This window comes from Mus musculus, chromosome 12, assembly GCF_000001635.26.
Source record: "Mus musculus strain C57BL/6J chromosome 12, GRCm38.p6 C57BL/6J".
Taxonomy (NCBI): domain Eukaryota; kingdom Metazoa; phylum Chordata; class Mammalia; order Rodentia; family Muridae; genus Mus; species Mus musculus.
The window spans coordinates 29,633,798-29,656,500 of NC_000078.6; the positions used below are offsets into that span (position 1 = coordinate 29,633,798).

The window sequence follows — 22,703 nt, forward strand, 5'->3', positions numbered from 1 at the left end:
GATGAACTCAACATGTAAAGAGTTATATTCAGTTATATTCAGTCTGTTGCTATTTGTGGTTCCTATTAGCGGGTAAAGGTAGGGACATGTGTACGTGCAAGGAGCATTGCATGTGCATGCTTGTGTACGCGGAAAGCAGGAGTTAACCTTGGATGTTATTCTGCCTTGTATTTTGAGACGGTTTCTTATTGACCTATTAGTCTAGGATGCTCTGTGAATTGCCAGGGTCACTCCATCTCCAACCCCCAGAGGCTACCTACAAGCACATGCCACCAGAGCCTGACATTTTCACATGGGTTCCAGGGTTCAAGCTCTGGTCCTCATGCATACACAGCACCTTGCCCATTGAGCCCTCTCTGTATATCCACTATTCACACTGTTCAAGGCTTTTTCCTTTCCTAAAGTGTCAGCCTGGCCCTTCCTTACCCTGGACCAAGCCTCTGCCTCCAGAATGCAAAGCCTCCCTCAGGCTTCCTGTCCAGTACACCAAGCTACTGATGGCTTCCTCTCTTAAGATACTTGCTGATGGTGTGACCCCTCAGAGTTCTAACTCCCTCTTATTTGCAAACCTTTGCAGTCCAGGGAGAATCTGTTCACCTCTGGGTGAGCATGGCATTAAGCAGGGCTCTGCCCTGGTATTGCCAACTTAGAATATGATGGCCTCCTTTAGTCTTTCAGTTAGAGTTGAGCCTACAGGGGGCTAAGTGGTGCATTCTTATCCCATATCCTATCGCTCCCTCAGGCAGTTCAGTGTAGCTGACTTCCCTGTTCTTCCATTCCGCTTCAGTAGGGATCCAGTAGTTACCCAAATACTTCCCAGAGAACCAAAGGGAAACAGCCAAATGGAAAGCAGAGTATGCTTCTTAGATTCTCTGTTCCCAAATTGGCCTGAATCCACTGAGTGATCTCTCTGGTTTCCTTCCTTATTAAAAGAAGTTGGAAGGGAGAGAGGGAGGGAGGGTAGGAGGGAGAAAGAGCAGGGGGAGGGAATGAATCAACATCTACCTCACAAAAATTTAACTATCCTCTTTATAATGACTCTACAGTCTAGCTCTTCTAGGACTGATTATACTTTAAATTATTTAAAGTGATACAGAAAGAAATAACTTCTGGTGTTTGATTTTAAGAGTTGAAGCCGGGAAGTGGTGGCGCACGCCTTTAATCCCAGCACTTGGAAGGCAAAGGCAGGTGGATTTCTGAGTTCGAAGCCAGCCTGGTCTACAGAGTGAGTTCCAGGACAGTCAGGGCTACACACAGAGAAACCCTGTCTCGAAAAGACAAACAAACAAACAAATAAATAAAATACAAAATAAGAGTTGACATATACTGGTTTAACATTCTGAAGATGTGCCCCTCCCCAAGTTTCTCATGGCAGATACTACAGGCAGGAAAACACCACTTCTCGTTGGCCAGGGTTCCCAGAGGATAAGTAGGGCTAAGCCTGGGGACACAGTGATTTCTTGCCCCCAAAGTTGTACACAATTCTGGAGCCAATGGTAGGGTGGCAACATGGCCAGGCTCTGCTAGGAAGCGTCCCGTCCACACTGGCTCTGCAGTCTCAAGCAGATCACCTTCCTGGAAATCAGCTTCTCTAAAAGACAAAGCTGTTTGAAATTCCCTTGCCCTGGGCTCAGGATTATTTTGAGGATCAGATAAAGGAATTAACATGGAACCTCAGCTTTGAAAGTTTTTTTACCACAGGGGAAAGAGTGAGCAAGAAGAGCAGGCACAGCTGTGCGGAGGAATCTCATTGTCCCACGTACACCTTTCTGCAACTTGTTTGTAAGAACAGTGACTGTGTCTGTAGATAATCAGTAAGCTATGCCTGGCCCAAGGCCCTGTCTCCACACAGCGGGACATGTCTGCAGCAAGAGTCATACATGAACTCAGGCTCCCCTTGTTTCTACTCATATACAGATTTCATTTAAGTTATACTCTGCAATGACAGCCTACAAAATACAACCATTTGTCTAGATTTCAAGAAATTTTGCCATTGCAAATGACTTGTCTGTCAGGCAACTCTTTGCAGGAATGTTGGAATATGGTGAGTAATTAATGACACCATCCTGGATCTTGCCATACCTCAGAAACAACAGTGGAACATGACCCTGTGCACATACCCACCCCACACCCATGCACACATCCCTCTTTGTGTACTCTAGGTATTTTCTAACACATACACTCACAACTAGGCTATCATAGCTGATTCTGATAGTCCTGGGCTCCATCTTTGTCTTTGGTAATAGTTGTTAGATTTTGGTATTTTTCCAATTGATTATTAAATATTCCTGTCTCCCAGAATCTCAGCATCTTTGATAGTGACAGCAAAAAGGGGGCATAAGAGAGAAAACAGCTAAAACCCTTCTGCACATATAACTCAGAGGGACTGGGTATGAGGGACTGGCTAGAAGATGGCTGTCCTCCTGGACACTAATCTTAAAAGTATCTGATTAAAGAAATGTTTGGATGTGATATGAAGGATGACAACAACTTTTTGAAATTCACATAGAATCATGGCTGGGGTTGGGGGTGGAGAGCCCAGACACAAAGATCTATTATACTCTCAAGAAGGCAGTGCAACCTACGAACTTGGTATATAGCCAAGCTTTAGGAGATGTCAAGACCAGAGTAATCATGCTTTCTTTCCAAGCTCTGCTTCTGTCTTCTGCGTCAAGGGCTCAGTTTCTTCACCCATGTAATTGGCAAGACTCTATCTACAAGTCTGTGTGCAAAGTCACTTTAAATTTTCAACTGTAATACAGGTGTAAGAGTTATAATGTGATGATAGTACTGTAACCATGGATAGATGGCGGGTGTGTGACATGCCATGAGGAATAGCACAGAGATTTTTCTAAGAGTATGGAAGAATAAGAGGCAGTTAGGGAACAGGTATGGAGGTGATGAGAGCTCAGCAAAAGGGGACATCATGGTGGAACCAAAGGACTTTCAAGAAAGAAAGGAAGGCACACAAGGTCGACATCTTCTGGTTTGGGGTTTCTTTGGTAATGTAAAGCTGCAGATTCAAGGAGAGGGACAAGCATTTGGTCTGTCAATTGCCAAAAGACACTAGCAATTGGAAAGGTTAGTGGATGGATGGGACACTTCCAGGGTCAAATGCTGGCACAGTGGTCATTTAAAAGATTTTATAAAGATTTATCCCCTCTACACTTACACAACCAGACACCATAAGATGGGATGAACAAGGCCCAGGATAGTCCTCTTTAGCTACTATTATCTTTACCTTTCACATTCTGCGTGAAGAATTATTATGTTCTTGAGTGTGTCCATTGCTAGCACAGTGTCTTAGAGATAGATCCTTACTGTCCATGGACGGTCTCCATGAGAACATAAACAGCCAAGTGTCCTCCCAGTGCTGCAGCACCCAGAAGAGAAGAGAAGGATATTCCTCAAAACTGATTATTCTTAGCTTTAATTATCTATGTTTTTAATTGCCTGTATCATTTCATTCAACCTGGAAAAATACACCATAATGCACTAATAGAGCCTCACTGTGATTTCCTTGGTGTGATGTTTCCTGGTGTGTACATAACAATAGGCTCTAGGACCAACCTTAAACTATACCTTGTGCCAGTGAATGGTTTAAATGTCATGAAATTATAATAATTTTAGAAGTATACATTTCAAACCTAAGTTCATCTATCATTCTTTACTGCAATCAAAATGTATACTTTTGAAACTAGTAATGGATATATGATATCATGATTTTAGTCCGTGACATAAATGCACATGAATTTGCTTTCATAATCAAGTTTTAAACAGAATCCACAGGGCAAGGTAGGGATGCTCTCCCATTCCATATTCCCACCCGTCTTTCTGAGCATGACTTCTGTAAGCTTATGGTTTATATGCACCCTCATTGGCACTCTGCGCATGCGTGTTTTACTCATGGAAGCACAAGGTAGAGCACTGGGCTTTGGTTTGTGTCCTGTGTCTCAAGAGTGTTAGACTGTGTCCCGTGCAGCGTCCATTTTGTTGTCTTGCTTGTCGTGCACAAGGATCGATTCTAGATTCATGTTTTAGCTAGAATCATCAAATCAATTCATTTCACCCAAGATTTTTGATTAAATGCAATACTGTAATGACAATTTTAACATGCATTTATGCACACGTGTGACTAAAACATATTTGGTAGACACTAGGAACTAAAATTGTTAAATCAGCATATGCATATTCAAAATTAGCACACATGCTGCCAAATTCCTGACAGGGGTATTCCATGTAGATCCACTTCAGCCTGCTGGGGAGTTCACTTCCCTTGCTTCCACATATCCAATAGTCAGGATAAAGCCCTTAATATCCCATCCTAGGCACTAAGTCAGAGTCTTGGTGGCTCTGGTCACATCCCCGTGGGTTCAGGAGGCCTTTTATGCATCAGGATTGAGATTGCCACAAGATGGAGACTATGAATACAGGTCTGAAGTGAAGGACAGACACATCTTAAGCTTGTTATACATTGGAGGTTATACAGAGGATGTCTTTATCTATTGATACCTCCACATTGTAAACTTTGAGCATTGGTCTCCTTCATGTTATCAATTGGAACCACGCTCCCTGATTAAATCACGGTTTCATTATCAGCACCAATCCTACCCAGGGTCTAGGGAGATTCTTGTGATATGCTAAGTTTACTCAACTTAATATAATCTAGAATTGCCTTCGAAGAAAGCCCAGGTAAGGAATCGTGTGGATTAGGTTGTCCTGTGAGCATGTTTTTAAGAGATTTTCCTAACTGGATTAATTGAGTTAGAAAGACCTACCTAGAATGTTGAGAGCACCATTTCATGACTGTCACCAGTAGAGCTTATGGGACCTGGGAGAATGGAGCTGATAAATGAGGCAGACTAAAGTCTCATGTAATAGCCAACTTTATTCAGAGCCTCAGACAATTCACACTTGGAGGGTTAAGGGCAATCACACAAGTGTTTATGAGTTCATACTGTATATCATCACAAGAACAAGCCACATGTGGCAAAACATGTTTTTTCATAGAGGCATATAAAGGATAGTTTAAACATTTAATTGAACAAAAATAGCAAGCAATAATGAATAATCTGAAGTAAACTTGCTCATATCCAATACACATGGAAGAAGCTTACAAACACATTCGAAGGATAATTCTGTTTTGAAGAAACTGAGGTTACAAGACCCTTGTCTTGTTGTGGTTAAGCGTTTGTTTGTTGTTATGGTGTTGTTGTTGTTGTTGTTGTTGTTGTTTGGTTTTGTTGTTTGGAATGTTCTTACCATCACTGGAATTCCTCTCACACAACTGAATCCCTAGCCCCTGGACCGTGTTCTAAGGACTGAGTCCTGGACTGAAGAAAGACAAAGTGAAGTGAGGACAGACAGGCACGTTGAGCTCATTCGCTCTCTCCTCTCATGGATGTGACTCGCCGCTTCAAGCCCCTGCCACTGTGAACTCCTTGCTATGATGCGCTCCAGTATGGAGTGTGAGCTGAAGGGAAAAGGTTTACTGTTCTGCCCCTAAGTTGCTTTTGTCCAGTGTTTTGTTAACAGTATCAGGAATGAAACTTGAGCAATGTGATAGGAAAATCTGCACATGGCAAGGAGATTTGGACTCTCAGAACTGCCCAGATGCATACCAACACACAAAATATTGGATTCTATGATCAAATCTGTAACTGATTTGGACTCTAATCACATACATTTAAACACGGAAAGAAAAGTCTTGCCCTCACTCTCCCTTTTCTGATGTCCTGCTGTCTCTCTTTAAGATGTCGTCTCATATTCTGTTGTAATGTGCCTTCCTGTCTTATTATAGTCTTTATTTTCTGTAAAGGTTCCTTCCTTTCTCTTTTGAGAATCTGGAAGTGGACATACTTTGAATTTCATAGACGTAAGAAATTGAATTATCATCTCACAAGCTGTTCTGAAACAGTGTGTACGTAAGCATGGGAGTGGGGCTTCTAACATATGGCTAACTTGGCATGAAGGGAAACACAACCCTATTCCAGCAGGGAAGATGGTGAACCAGAGAGTTCCCATAAATTATTAGCATAGGTCCTTCATCACGCCCCAGAGTGTGGTCCTTCCATCAGTAGAAACACGGGGAGAGGAGGTAGGGATGTGTATGCAAGGCATAGGGATGTTCATTCCCACAGGCAGCTGGGACGCACTGCTTCCTCGCCACCATCTGGACTCCAGACGTGACCACTAAACTATAAGGAAGTCCTGTTGGAAATTGCCTTTCAGGTCCAGATGGTGCGGAGACACCAGTCTAGGAAAGCAAACCATGCTCAGGACAGAGTCCTTGGGCTGTGTCTCACGGGGTCTCATTATTAACTCCACCCCAACCCAGGCGTCTATTCCTCCCTCTGCTGCATGAGGACTGGCAGACAGTTGCCTGGATCTTAGTGTTCAGCTTTGCAGGCCTGAGGAAGACACACTGTCAAAACACATCCCTCATGTTTTAGCCTAGGCTCATTCAGAACTCTGAAAAAGGAAAATTTTTATTTTTTTCTTATTAATTTATTCTTTCATATATTACATCCTGACCACAGCCTCTCCTCCCTCCTCTCCTCCCAGTCCCTCCCCCCAGCTCTCTTCCCATCCCTCCCCTCCCTCCAGCTCCCTTCCCATCCACTCCCCCTCCATTTATCCCCAGAAAAGGGAAGGCCTCCTGGGATATCAACCAAACACAGCATATCAAGTTACAATAAGACTAGGCACTTCCAATCATATCAAGGATGAATGAGACAGCCCAGCAGGAGGACGAGGGTCCAAAAAGCAGGTAAAAGAGTCAGAAGCAGTCCCTGCTCCCTGCATTAGGAGTCCCACCAAATGACCAAGCTATATAACTGTAACATATATGAAGAAGGCCTAGGTTAGGGCCATGCAGGCCCCCTAATTGTTGGTTCAGTCTCAATGAGCCTCTATGAGCCTCTATGAGCCCAGGTGTGTTGATTCTGTGGGCAGGTGTCCTTTACCCTTCTTGCTCATACAATCAAGAAAACAAAAAACAAAAAGCACTATAAAAGCTAAAATAATTTCCACTGGAATGAAAGTAGAGTTGTGACGGTAGCCCACATGCACTTTCTCACAGCGGAAGCCTCTGATAGAAAAGGCATTTGTGCCCTGAGAAACCTCAGACAAGTCAGGCCTGCAGGGTTGAAGGTGCACAAAGTCAAGTGCTGGCCCCAGGAGTGGAGACCATGCAGGGAACACCTCCCAGGCCTGAAATTGGGAGAGCCTCATCATTCCTGCCATTAGCAGGGCTCCTTTAGAAGCATGGCGAGGCAGAAAGCATTCTGGAGCATTTCCTGATGCCATCAACCAGTGCTCAGGGCATCCAATGTGCCCAAGAAGAACTAAACAGAAGAACTGCCTCGAATCAGCCACTCAGCTTCCTGCAGAAAAGCCATTTGTGTCAAGTACACCATGGGGCATTGGGAAATCTTTGAAAAAGTCTAGGGTGCTATAGTGGTAGTTTTATGTCAACATGATACAAGCATCAGAGAGAAGAGAGCTTCAGTTGAGAAAGAGCCTCCATAATATCCAGCTATAGGCAAGCATGGAGAGAATTTTCTTAATTTGTGATTTAAGGAGAAGAGCCCAGCTCATTATGGGTCATGCCATTTCTGGACAGGTGGTCCTGGGTTCTGTAAGAAAGCAGACTGAGCAAGCCATAAGGAGCAAGCCAGTAAGCAGCACCCCTCCTTGGGCTCTGCATCAGCTCTTGCCTCCAGGTTCCTGTCCTGCTTGAGTTTCTGTTCTGACTTCCTTTCTGAACAGTGATATGAAAACTAGCTTAATAAATTCTTTCTTTCCCATGTTGCTTTGGTCCTGGTGTTTCACCACAGCAACAGTAACCCTAACTAACAGGTGCTAAAGGATCGATTTTAAATGCATCCCAGCATCATGAGGGTTGGGCAGAGAAGGTGAACATCAGTGGTTCTGTTGTTCAGAAGGCTTCCTATCACTGCTGAATGCATAGATATAGATATATAGATATGTGTATATGGATATGTTTTTATATATATGCAATGGTATGAATGTAACTGTGTATGGGGTCAGCTAGGCCCTGTGACCCCATATCTGTGAAAAGAACATTGCTACCATTTAAAAGTCAGGGACCTTGAATTTGTGTGCTCAATGCTTCCCCATAATCTGACCTTGAGAACAGGTGCCAGTTGCACAGAAGTTAAAAGAAGCCCAGTTGCAGAGATAAGCCTTCAGCTGCAGAGAGCCAGCAGCATGAATCAGGGGGTTCTGTACTCTGACCCCTCTTGTCTTGCAAGACGGAGGCTTTGGATTCTGAGCTGCAATGGTCAGTGTCCAAGGATGGAAAAAGTATTAATCTGGAGGAATAACTGAGTAGCTGGCTCCTAGAACGGAGGGCTGACTGATAACAATTAGGACATTTGCCACTGTCATGTAAAAGTTACATGAGCAAATGTACTATATATATATATATATATATATATATATATATATATATATATATATATATATATATATGACTGTGTGAAGGACTATACATGTAAGTGAATGCATGTGTGTGTGATACATGGTGAGTGCATGCATATGTGGGACTGAATGTGCATGTGTGTTCATGTTTGCGTATGTGAGCATGCATTTGCTTATGTGTGTGAATTATTCACATGTGTGTCCATAATCAAGCATACATGCATTTGAGCATAGGTATAGATATAGAGATATGTGTGTATGAGTATATATATGTGTGTGTGTATATATATATATATATATATATATATATATATATATATGCTATAGTATGCATGTAGCTGTGAATACGTGAGTATGTCGGTATATATATGTATGAGAGAGCATGTTCTTGATTGGGAGTATGTAAGCATCTGTGCTTGTGTGCATGCATAAGAGTGTTAGGTACTATAGATTAGAGAAATCCACAGTCAAGTACTAAAACCATAACACATTTAAGAATGTCACAGGATGTGGCAGACTAATGGTTCCAGACTTAGAAGCAGAATACCAACACCATTTATTATTCCAGTTTTCAGCCTGATTTGGTTGGTGGGGAACCGGAAGCTTTCTGAACTCCCTGAGCTATCTCCAGAGTGCTCTGTCCTCTGCCTGCTTGTTCACTGTGCTCTCACTAGGGAAAGCAGGAGACCCTGCTCTAGCCGTGCTTTGCAGACCATGCACATTATGTAGGAGCCTGGTGTTGGCCTCTCAGTCCCCTGGCTGAGCACTCTGAATGCTGACTTATCTCCAGGTAGCCTGTGAGAAGTGGAGCATAGTGTCTTTTAGAGGATTTATGGTAACGCTGCTGCGTGTGGCTGATGTAAACTGGAGAGCCCTGAGGGTCTCTTCATTCCCTGCCACACTTCACTGCCACCCATTAACACCTCGGCTGTTATTGCCATAGACTGGATTTAATGAGGCCTCTGAATTGGAGCTTAGCATCAGAGACAATGGTTTCAACAGCCAGGCACCTAGCTCTCTAGCTCTCTCCATCTGAGTCTCAAGCTTTCTCTCATTTTTTAAAATGTATTCTTTCTTTGATGGTATCCTTTGAAATAATTTAGGTATTTAAAAATCAGAACCATGACAATATTGCACAAAGTTAATAAAATATATTCTAAATTTCTACTCATGAAGATAATTTCTTTTGTTTGTTATGTTAAAGATAAAGCAGAGTGACATGTGGAAGTCCCCTGGGCATTGCCAAACTGTATTTTGTATGAGCAAAAAACCCAGTTTTTATGAAATTAACATATAAAATATTTCTCACCTACTGCATGGCTTCCTGATTTCATTAAAGTAGTGAGGAAGATAATGATGTACAGACAGCCTGGAGTTGGTCAATCTAAATGTTATTATATGCACTTAGTTTTAGTCTCAAATAGGGCATGCACTTAAAATTGGCAAATAACTCCCATTTCCAAGTGAATTAACTAAATTTTTGTGTGTTTGTTTGGTTTGATTTGGTTTGGTTTTTGGTTTTTGGAGACAGGGTTTCTCTGTGTAGTCCAGACTGGCCTGGAACTCACTCTGTAGACCAGGCTGGCCTCAAAGTGAGAAATCTGCCTGCCTCTGCCTACTGAGTGCTGGAATTAAAGGTGTATGCCACCACCACCTGGCAACTAAATGTTTTTTACATTTGTTTGTTTGTTTGTTTGCTTGTTTATGTATTTATTTGTGGGGGGACACCACCACCTGGAAACTAAATTATTTTTCATGTTTATTTATTTGTTTGCTTGTTTGTTTATTTACCTGTGTGTGTGGTAGGGGAAGGAGGGGTGTTGCCACAGTATACTATGGATGTCAGAGAACAACTTGTGGAAGTCCGTTCTCTCCTGGGTATCTAACTGTGCTCATCAGGTTTGACGGTGAGTGCCTTTCACACACTGAACCATGAAATCACGAATTCTAGACAACACCTTCTTAGCACGTGGATGGCTGTCTTTAAACACAGCTGTTTTAACTGTGAGGCACAGTCAGCCTGCCTTTGCCTCTTGTCACTAACTGTGTCCTTATTGTTCTGTCCCTTAGGAAAAGAACACAAGGAGAAATTGGTGAGAACATCTGCCTAGCATCTCCAAGTCCTGTGGAGGGAGCCAGCAGTGCTGGTCCAAAGAGGACCCAGAGAGTGAACTCAGGTACCAAGTCCTTTCCTATTTGATGCTGTGGGTCACCCCTCAAAGTATGTGGGGGCAGACATTACACTATCCATTTCCCCACACAACCACTTCATAGTTACAGAGCATCTGCTGTTTAATTTGAGGGTGCCCTGTTGTTCTTGATACCGGTTACACATGGGTGACATGATGGGGACACATGGCGGCCTGTAGGTGCTGTGACTCACTATTGGACTACGATTGTGAGAGAATGGGACTGTGTTTCCTTTGACATCATCGTGTGTTCTGCAAACAGGTTCTATACTCAAAGCAGAAGAGGCCATATTTTGAGTTCACAAATTCTGGTCTAGAGGGGATTTTGGTCTGATCCGATGGGATGGTTGCAAAAAATACTACTAGGGGATTGCTGCTAGGTGTCAGAGCTAGAGAACTGGGTGACCATAACGTGACCCAGACCTCAGAACAGGCCAACGCTCAGCCTGTGGGTGTGCGCAGTTCCCTGGCTTCGAAGCCTCTGCTACTCTCCTCCTGAGTGCATGAAGCTCTCTCCGAGAAAGGGAAAGGCTGGTAAAATGTCAGTTGTTCGGGATTCTCTGGGTGGGAAGCTCTGGTCTGAATGTTCAGGTTCACAGTGCAATAGTAATTTGTTTGTCTGCCAACTATCCCATTTGCCTGTCTGGTAATGGAACTCCATCCCACTCTGTGGAAATGAGAGGCTGCTATTGACTCCCATATGCCACAGCCTGGTGGGGCTGCTGTCTTAAGAGCATTGTGAACTGCAGTAATAGGTCACGGTTGTTCCCATTATTTTCCCTTCTACACCCTACTCATTTCCCCTGAAGAAACCCACTGTGCTCATTGGTTCAGCTTGGGAAAGGCATTAGGCTTAATTGTACATTTCCTTGCAGTTAAAAAAAAAATACACAGACAACAACAGACCCTACTCAGGTTTAGTGTTACCTCATACTTTCAGTTACATTCCTGAACTTTAGGTTTCACACATACAGGCTTCCTGGTTTTGCCAGATCTCATTGAGTTTTAGTGATGAGACTGCTTAGTGGCCTACTTTCTACCAAAGTAATATTTTAATGAGCCTGTATTGAATTGGTATTTTTAACATTGAATAAATGTTTCCAGGTGAATGAAGATTATCAATGCAGTTTAATTAAAAGTGTCCGATACAAACCTCCTGGAAAGTGAACAAGCATCAAAAATGAAGAGGTAGCAACTAGTTTTGAAAAATCAATCCATGTATGTGCTAAAGAACTTGGCCTTCTATAAGATCTCAACCATGGCAGCCTTTTGATTCTGCAAGATATATCTTGCATGTATATACATACACATATACATGTATATATGTATATGTATGTATATGTGTGTCTATGTATATGTATACATATGTGTATATTTATATGTGTATATGCGTGTGTATGCATACATGTATATGCATATGTATATGTGTCTATGTATATGTATGTATATGTATGTGTCTATGTATATATGTGCATGCATATGTGTATGTGTCTATGTATATGTATGTATATGTGTATATGCATATATGTGCATATGTGTGTATATGTATATACATGTGTATGTGTGATATACATATGCCTATGTGTATATGTTGGTTGAGCAAGTTGAATTTGCTTAAAGAAGGTAAAATGTCTAATCTCTTCATCCCTTGTTCTCATGACTTTCTCTATGACTTCATGTGATTCGTTAAGCACGTGTTAGCAGACTGTTCTGGGTGTGAGGGCTCCTGGCTTCCAGATCCAGCCAGAAAACAGTGATAGTCAAAGACATAAATACATGCATTTCACATGGATGATGCCATCCGGTCCTCAGTACTTGTGAGCTATGTCTCATGCTGGCTTTGCTGGTGACTGAAGGTGAAGATTATGTGTGGAATTTCAGAAAGGGCAGAAGACACTGCCAGTTACACTGTGACTTTAGGGTGAGGTGATTTTGTGTATTTGGTTGCCTTGGTCTTTTGAGAAGGGTCTCTCACTCCTGTTGTCTAGGCTGGCCTTAGAGTTATGATGATCCTCCCTTCAGTGCAGAAACAAATTGTTGGTGCTTATATGGCCTCGGACTAGATCACAGTCTGGAGATAATTGTGCCATAGCTCAAGGTGGCATTCTGTGCTGCTTAGTTGCCGGGGCTATGGCTCAGATATTAAATGATTCCCAAAGACCCGTGTGTACTAGGAAGTTAGACCTTTCATCAGCTGGACCACTAGGAATGAACAATATAAACAGGTCCATTGAGTATAAATGTGTGTTGAAGTGTTCAGAGACTCTGTCTGTGTGTGTGTGTGTGTGTGTGTGTGTGTGTGTGTGTGTGTGCCATTTCCACTTCTGTGAAACTGTGTCTGAGGTAGCATTCACCTGTATGTGTATATGTGTAATTTACACACTCTACCTGAATAGTAAGCATGTTACTACAAGTGTATGTCCTCACTGGGATAGAAAAACCCAAGACCATCCTCTTTCTCTAGCATGTTCAAGCTGTGTAGTAAACAGACTTTCTCTTCCATGACATGCTACCAAACTATAGAGCCAAAGCCACGGGCCAATTAGTCACAGACTGACACCTCCAGACTGTGAGCTAACATAAACCTTTCTTTTTTTTTATGGAGTTGACATGTGGGCTGTTTGCTCTAATGATAGAAAATAAAGTAACAGAAGTGAAGAGTAAACATTTTAGGGGCTATAACTGCAGAGACTCTGAGACCAGGAGTCACTGCCATCATTCAAAAATGAACCACAGACAATACTAGACCAATCAGACAGGGCTGATCCCAAGAAAACTCTCTTTGCAAAATGATTACAGATGGCAAGGATGGGATGTCAGGAATGCTAGTAATCCTGTTGGTTTCTGAGATGAGAGCCCCATGCTAGTCTTCCTTACAGACTCCACAGAAAGACATGTTGGGGGCATGCCCATCAAGAGCTTGCTCTTGTTAAAGGATGCAATTCAGGACCCAGCCTGAGCCAGTAGCTGCTGTATATCCTACAGTCTGTTGTGATCAAGTGGGCCCCAGGAAGCCTACAAAATTCACCGAGGAGTTTCTAGTATTTCCATGGCAACACCACTCTGCCGACCACCTTGAGATCCCCCAGGTGCACGTCTCACTGCTGTGAAAATGACTGAAAAGCAAGAGAGTGTTTCATTTTTATCACAGTTCAGAAGAACACAGGCTAGACATGAAGGGAGAAGGCATGGAGGGGAAGTCATATTCCATCTGCAGTCAGGAAGCAAAGATCGAAGGTGTTCAGCTGGCTTTCTCTTTCTCCCTGTTCAAGTTGAAACCCTGGTATATCCTCCTTCCACAGTTAAATCTCTCTGGAAACACCCTCACAGACAGGCCCCAGGGGCATGTCTCCTAAGTGATGCCAAATCTTCTTACTTATCAGTAAGGATTAACCCTCACACTGAGTGAAGCCAGCCCTGTGACTCTGACACCCAGGGAGGAGATGGCTACACAGAACTCACACAGCACTGGAAAAGAGTACAAGCCTAGAAAACTGGCAACACCTGTGCACGTGTCTCTGGGACAGTGCCGGAGCTACTGTGCAGGGCAGTATCCCATGACTTGCTATAACAGAATGCACTTGGCCTGTTTTCCCAAATACTATGTAATAGGAAAACAAATAGAAAGATACAAAGTCAATAAAACACTAGTCACAAAAGATAGTTATTTTCAAATTCTCCTGTATCACAAGTTTTCTAAAAGGGTTAATTTCAGGAATCACTCTATATGATACCATAGACATTTTCAAAGGCTACTTTATTGAAGATAAAAATTTGAAGCACAGATTTTTAGTGGAAACATAGATCGGCAGCTAACTCCCCTGCATGCAACATATTCTGTATTATTTTGTAGCTCCATGCATGAGCGAGGGAACAACCTTCAGGGAACACTGATGTCACTCCACTTCAGGAAGAATGGGCTTCCAGACACAGGGCAGCATAGGTGGCTGAAGACAGAAGGGCAGCATATCCCAAGAGGTCAGACCAAGGGACAAGTACTACTGCCTTCACCTCATAGAATTTGAGTCTCAGATTCCCCCATCCAGTAAAGGGTAATCATCATTTATTGTCAGCAATTGAGAAAAAGCCTAGAGAGCATGGTGTTGATTCATGAGACACAGAAGGTGGTATCCAGTCCTGGCCTCCTCCATCACCACCTGGAGTGGGTCACCACCTGGTGCCTCGAGCTCTTACAAGACTGTTAGGGAGGTGGATCTGGTCACCACAGCTTTTACAAAGAAGCAGCTTAGGGGAGGCCTCCTGGTGGAGTGAGGACCCCATGCCAGACCTCACACTCTGTCTTGCTTTTGTTATATCACCAGTGTTCTCAGACCAAGGAGACCTGTGCAGAGCTTGAAGCTCCTGCAGGGAAACACAGGGCTTATCTGTGCTCCAGCTCTTAGTACGTGGCTTGCTCTGTATGGCATGTGGGTGGTTGATCTCAGCAATGAATGGATGACTTTCCAGTAAGACAGATGCTACTATGAATTTCACACTAGGAGGAGCTGTCAGGATGACCACTGGTAAATATTACTCATGTGAATAGCAGGATGCATATCCTCTGAACTGTCTTTGTCATCAGTGTCTGTAGCTAGGGGTCAAAGGTCAAAGGAGCCACACTTCTTACTCCCAGCCTTCTCTGCAATACCCTTCCCCTGCAGCCTCCTGGAAGCATCATCTCTTTCTAATCTTGGCCTTGAGCACTTAACACAGTGCACATCCTGAGATCCACACATGATGATCCACTGATTGCAGGTTCCCTGTTTCTTCAGCTTCTTAACTCATTGCTTCTTGTAGCAGTACAGGAAGAGAAAGAAGTTTGCCTATAACAAAATTAGATAGATGCTTCTCTTCTTCTACAATAAAACATCTTTAGATAAATTATTCCATGTCTCTCCTACACACAAATGTATGCTATACATTCATTTGGTGTCTTCAAGCCAGTACTGCATACCAGATACTAGATGGGAAAATGGAACTATAATTCTGCTGGAGAGCTATTGGTGTTGAACTGTTGAATTTGGGGCTGGGGGTATCCTTTAATGTATATATTCAAAAGCTAAACACACCATAGAAAGAAATGTGGAGCAGCTGAAGTGGCAGTTGCCATGTGGTACCAAAGCAGGAGAAATGCGCATCTGTGGAAGCTTCTTGGAAGACTCTTCTGGCCAATTACTTAGATTCCCCATCATCTAGGCAAGTGCTGGGGAATCAGGGATGTGGGAGCTACGCTGAGAGATAGGGATGAGAGGGAGTCCGCTGGACAGAATCCAGCAGGAGCCACAGAAGGTCTCAGCGAGGGCAGAGGTATAAGATAAAGATGGAGGTGTGAGCTCGGGGGACCTAGGATGAAGGAACGTTCTCATCCGTTTTGTGTGGGAAGGTACCATGTCACAGGGCTGGTATCATTCCACACAGCAGTGCCTGATTCATGTAGCTCCATGGCTGCACACAGCCCAGGCCCTCTCATTACTATTCATGAAGAACCAAGACTCACTGGCTTTACCATAAAAGACTGAGGCAGAGCCACACTGATTTATATCCGTGCTGTGTGCTCAGCTTTTCCAATCAGAGTGCCTTCACTTCACAGCTGTGTCAAAAATGAAGTGGTGCTCCGTGAGGCACTGCAGGAGGATTTCAAGGACGTTTTGTCAAAGAAAAATGCAAGATGCAGAAGAGAAGTAAGGCTCTGGCTGCACACATGTGTACATTTGCTTATATTTGCATAAAGCATCTAGGGATGACAAGACGCCAGTAGAAATGTTTGTGTGTGCTTCTGCAGATAATTCAGAAGCCAGCGAGAAATTTCTCATTATTTTTCTTCATTCATTCATCACTTGCTTTTTTACGTCTGAAACATGCAAATGCCTTTCTTAGTCAAAACAAACTTTATAAGTAACCCGGAAGTATTTTCAAGTAAGTCCCTAATGTGCCCCTTAGGCACTCTGAGTTGAGAGACATAAGCAGTTCAACTTTACCTGTAGAGACCAGAAGCTCCTGAATGAGGCGTTTGGACTTGAACTCTGGCCATGAAAAGCAAGGTCACAGTTGTTCCCTGGACATCAGGCCACAGGGATGTTTTCAGAATCCCATTTGACACTGATTGTTGATGCACAGACTCTAGTTGATTTGAATGGTTAAAATCTGAGTTAGGAAATAAGGAAAACAAATCAAGGTATGGTGGTGATAGCCACAAGGGATAAGAAAGATGGAGAAGTCTGGGAAGGGAGGGAGGAGAGAGGGAGAAAAAAGGAAGGATAGGAGGAAAAGAAAGGGAAGGTGAAAGAGTGGAGGGAGAGAGGAGTGAAGGAAAAGGAAGGGGAAGGAGAGAAGAAAGAAGGAAGGAAGAAGGACGGGTTACAGGGCAGGAGGGAGGGAGGGAGAGAGGGAGGGAGGGAGGGAGGGAGGGAGGGAGGGAGGGAGGGAGGGAGGGAGGGAGGGAGGGAGGGAGGGAGGGAGGGAGGGAGGGAGGAGAGAATAAATAAAAGGACAGAAGATGTCATCTTGGCTAACAACACATTTGTGTGCCTGCCTTCCCTGTAGCTCTCACATCTCACAAACATTCCGACCCCTAAAATTCTAAATTACAACTTAAATTACAAAATCATCATTAGGAGATTACATATTACACTATTCATTTACTTGATAATAGAGTGATAATCTTAAGGGCAGAGTCTCAACTTATTTAAGTAAAGTGGTTTTAAATATAACGCTCGAGAAATAGTTGTGGAATGGAAGAGTAGCAAAAGTAATGGCAAAAATTCCTGAGAACACTAAAGGGGCCAGTAGCTTGTATATTAGTTATAATTTACTTATTAAATTAGCTATGGATGGACAAGTGGGGAGCTATAAATATCGACCATCAAATATATATATGTATATATATATATATATACACACACACACAATTTTTCTGTTTAAAGTAATCCATATATTATGTAGGAAAATACAGGGTTTTTTTCCCCTTAAAGGACAAATATTGAAGTATTTACATTTAAGTTGTTATGATTTGGGCAGCCTGTTTTCAAAAGGCTCAAAACGTAGTTTGTGAGTGTATAAATGGACTTCATGTATGCAAGCATATGTGTGTGCATATATGATATGTGTTGTATGTTTGTGGGGCATGTGATGTTTTCGTGCATGATTGCTGTCCATGCATAGTGGAAGCATGCATGTATAGGTGTGCACATCTTCTGTCATGTATATGTGATTGTGTGTATGCATGTGGTATGAAGTGAATCTGTAGCATGAACTTATGAGCATCTATAAGAGGGCACATCTCTGCTTTTGTATGTACATGTATATATGTTGTATGATTCATATACTCCACTCTAACAGTATCATAATATAGACCATAAGATCACTAGTTAATCTTAATATTAATTTTTCTTTTTAAATGTGTTTCTTAAACATTCAAGTAAATATTTTGTTATTATGTCAAGCTGAGTCTTCCTGTGGATAGAGTCTTGTGAACTCTGCTCCTAATTTCCCTGGAGAGATGCCTACCTTTCCCCCAGAGGCTCCTTGTGGAAACACCAACAAGCCACCTCCCCTCATTAGCAGAGGACGAGGAAAGCATCTTGCAGGATGGATAGACATCCGTGGTCATGGCATCTGGCACTCATGATCAGCCACAGATGAGTTGTCAGAACAAGCTTTTCCTCAGCTACACTGCTGAGTTTACACACTGGTGTCTGGTAAATGGGGAAAAATGTTACTCAATGTGATCCTGGTATGAGGACTTGTGGACAAGGATGTGCCTACCCACAAGCAAGGCTCATAAACGGCTCTGCTTTAAAGTGGTGGATAACTAACTCTTCTGGATGGGACGCCAATGGGGATGTAGGATGGTACAAGTCATAGTGGGGGCTGGGGTGATGGTGTAGAATGTTGGGGCCATGGGAGGATAGTGTAGGTTTCTTGGGGGTGGGCACAGAGATGGTACAGGATGCCCAACTTTAGCCCTCTCTTCCTCAGATGTCAGATCCCAGGCCATACAGGGGATGTATGTAAATGTCTGTGTGCTCAGAAAGAGGGTAGGAAGAGCAGGCTGTTCACAGAGCTGTGGCTCTGCTGTTTGTCCCATGGACGATTGACAAGGGCATGACCACGCAAGTTTATCTGTGATATGAGTGTTCTCGCCCTGCTTCCCTTTTGCTGATTCAACACTCTTGCTCCAAACAAATAACATTAAGATAACCTGGTGGCCTAAAGATCTGACACCAGGCAGGGCCTCAGAGATTGCTGACCAAGCTTTGGCTCCAAATGTCACCTTCTGTTCTTGAGCCATAGACTGTGTGTTTGGAGCTTTGCCCGTGTGCCTGTGTCCTGAGGGAGTGAAAGAGCTGAGTGGGCTGCTGACCCTAGACTTGCCCTTTCCAAGAGGTTCTGTAACTACAGACACAAGGACCACCAATGGTGTTTTTTTGTTTTGTTTTTGTTTTTGTTTTTTGTCTGTAGTAGAGTTGTCTTCCCAATTCAACGCCCATGGTATCACAGTTGTCAAGATGAGGGCCTGGGTATGAGTATTAAAAATCAATGACCCAGAGATTCTGATGTTTAGGGATGAAGACAGCTACCCAGAAATCTACCCATCTGAGGATCCTGTGTGCTGCCTCCATTCCATCTGGTTTCCAAGGACTCATCAAGCCAGCCCTATGGCCACAATTTTGTTCAGCTCCATCACTTGAGACTACAAATATGGCTCATCCTCTCCTTCCATTTTCCTTCCTTAAACGTGTTTATGTCTGTATAGAAAACCCCTACACAAACCTTCTAGTCCTTTGGTGGTTTTGTTTTGTTTTTAACTCTGTACTGTTGTATCATGGAAAGGCCCATGTACATCTGTGGTGGAATACCCTGGTGGCCAGCCCTTTTCTGTCAGCCATTTTCTCTTCTCCCCAAATGCAGCTTACCTTGAAACATCCAAGTTGTTGTGTAACTTAACTAGAAACAATTCAGGACATTTCTTTACATCATTCTGTTCCACTTTTCAACCCTGACACTCTCCATAAATCTGGCTAAAAATCAAGGAACAGCCATGCTGCAGCCTAAGTGGAAATATATCTGGAAATTTCCTCTTCTGAATAATTTAGTCCATTCCTCTGGAATTCAGCCTCACTCAAATTGTCAGGACATGGACAGAAAGGAGACAAATCCTTAGCTAGAATATTTTCCCAGCAGCCTCTTCGCTCCCATCTGAAACCCGAGCAATGTGCTTACTGCATGCATTTGTATTCTGATCCATACTCCCACTGGAATGGCCCAGTAAGCCTGATTACAGCATTCTAGGGCTCCTGTGGTCTATGGTTCCTCCCACAGACTAGTCCAAAGCCCTAGCAATCACATAGACAGGTTTATCACAGCAACACGACCGCTTACTCAGTATAATTTTTTATTATTATTTTTCTCACTGCTGTGACCAAACCTGACAGAAACATCTAAAGGAAGGAAAGTCTTATTTTAACTCAGGCTTTCAGATCCTTCAGTCTAGCTTGATGAGGAAGGCATGATGACCAAGTCAGCTCCATCAGTGGTAGGGGTAGCAAGACACACCAGCTCAACACATGTTAGTGTATCTGGAAGCAGAGAGCTCAGGACCAAATCATTCTGCTAGCTAGGCCACCATCCCTAGGTTCCAAAAACCTCCCCACATAGCAGCAAGACATGAAAAGGCACTGGTTAAATGCATGAGCCTGTGGAGGACATTTCCCTCTGCTCCGCGATCATCTTTCCATTGGCCACAGCTTCCATGAGAAGGACCTCTGGCTTCTCCACAGTCCTGGCCTACACTGGTGAATCCCAAGAGTAATTTGTAGATGGTGGCAGCAACTTGCCAATTGCTTATACGTGAAGTTAGTGATTTAGTTTCTGTGACACTTATGGGTACAGCCATAGCCCAGCTATGTGTGGTCAGTACAGTTGGTCACTGAGAGTCAGGAGCACACACCTTATTACTGCATGTGAGATGTAAAGCTACTGGAACTCACTAAGGTGGAAAAGCCAGCGCTGTCAGCTGGACACGTTCTTTACAGTCGTGTGCTACACCATCAGCCCTTACTATCTCCCTAGCTTCTCTGCAGATCAAGGCAGAGAGAGTGGATTATGGCTTAGGCAACTGTTTGCACTGCTCTGAGCATGGCCTGCATTCCTAAGGATCCTGGTTTGTGACGAGGGAGGTTCATCTTTTCTTGATTTGTGTAGCTTGCTCATTGCCAGCATACATAGGGACCAGGACTCCTCTAGATGGCACTGAGCTGGACATTCCAGCCCCAGCTCACCTTCATGCATACCTGACATGGCAACAGTCAGATAAAAAAAAATGGAGACATGGTATTTAATGCTGTCTTTGTCTCAGCAGTCCTGAGAGTATGCTACACAGTAGTATGCCCTAGAGTAGTATGCCCCAGAGGACAGGACATCCTCTAAATAGGGGTTCAGATGGTGTTATACCCAGGTGTCCTTCAGCAATGAACACAGGCCCTTCCAGAGTGCAGAGACGCAGATCCACCTGCCCTTCTCACCTGCTAATGAAGGACATGATGTTACCAATTACGATTCACCCAGTTCTGCACGTCAGTAGTGATGCCTATGTGCTTAGCTTCAGTCAAAGAAGTGTATAAGTCTCCATGTGCTTGTGAATGTTTGCGTGCCTGTGTGTGCATATATGCATGCATGTGCACATATACACACATGAGGACCTGTGTGCAAGCGGTGGGCTGAGAGCAGAGCCACGCTGAATAGACAGTGGGAGGCTAATATGAATTCCACTGAGAACAGTAAGCAGCCCTAGCTCCAGCCTTCTGCTTTCGGACATGAGGAACGGAGAAGGAAGGCGTTATGCGGTTGTGCACATTTCCAATAGACCCCGGCAGGCCTTGTCAGGCACAGACTGGGGATGACAGCCTGGAACATGCAAATTACTGTCGAGGTGACTTTGTGCCAAACACGCTGTTTCACGGCTCCCCGTGAATCTGCCAAACCTTTTCTTGCAGACAGGAAACAATGGCAAGGAATCAGAAGGTTCTTTCTCTTTCAATATGCATGGCAAGGGTATACTGTAGGGTTTATCTCCATGATCATACTCAGAAGCTCCTTCCTTGCTGTGGGCAGTGTGATCTGGGTGGATTGTGTATGGTGCTTATGACTGTACGGTGGGAGGAAGGGTAAGAGAAAGCTAAGCTCTGTCTCCTGTAGGAGGAGAGCTGGATCTTAGGAAATGGGCTGGAGTGGACAGAGTCCAGGGTGATAGAAATTGGCTGTAGAGTCTTTATAGACCGCTTCTCCGGTCTGTGATGCTGGGCCTCTGGAGAGAGACCTGCTGGGGACCTACTATCTGTAGGCGTTTAGGGAGACAAACCAACCCTATTCGTTAGAAAGGCACTTGCTGCTGGTTGTGAAACCCACAGACTAGCTGCTGTGATAACAATGTCAGCAGGAAAACATATTTCTATGGCAACCGATAGGTTTTTCTTTTAAATTAAATGAGATAAAAAGCAAAGTGTCCGTGCCTCGTACTGAAGCAGGTAGCAGTGTCAGGAGGGAAACGGCAGCGTTTGGCCCCACGAAGTATTCATAAGGCGTGCACTTCTCCACTTTTATCCTGGTGTCCTTTCTCGTGTGCTCATACATCATCCAGACTGCTTGTGGGCCACTGATGTCAATGGCAGAAACACGGAGATAAGATAAACCGCCACTCTCCATCAACAGTGAAGTGAAGCAGCAACTCCCACCGCAACGCCCACCTAGAGCTGAGGCTCCTCCCTCCTGCTACCCCCTCCCCAAATGGTCAGGAAAACTTTAAACAGTAGGGGTGATGTTACAAAACGATTGCGTGGCCAGAGTCTAGTCCATAGACATTTGATTATATAAGGGTGGCAGGCTGCTGCCTATGAGACTGGGGAAGCCTCCTTGTGAACTGAGCCTGACGAAGGGACCCACCTTTCCCCCTCTGAAATGGCTTACATCTGCATCTTCCCATGCCAGGACATGCTAGTAAAAGCTGAGAACTATCCTGGCTTTGTTGGGTGGAGGTACACTGACCTGCTTGTGTTGTGTGCTGTGGACGGG

At 43.7% G+C, this 22,703-nt stretch overlaps 1 protein-coding gene across 51 annotated transcripts in view; it reads left to right on the forward strand.

The window, feature by feature from the left end:
- Positions 1 to 22,703, forward strand: part of Myt1l (myelin transcription factor 1-like) — a 395,627-nt gene that overhangs the window by 106,208 nt on the left and 266,716 nt on the right. For all 51 annotated transcript variants that reach the window (XM_017314969.2, XM_011243819.3, XM_030246582.1 and 48 more), the window contains one exon: positions 10,516 to 10,622. The gene's annotated coding sequence lies outside the window, so the exon portion shown is untranslated. The remainder of the gene's footprint in view (positions 1 to 10,515; positions 10,623 to 22,703) is intronic.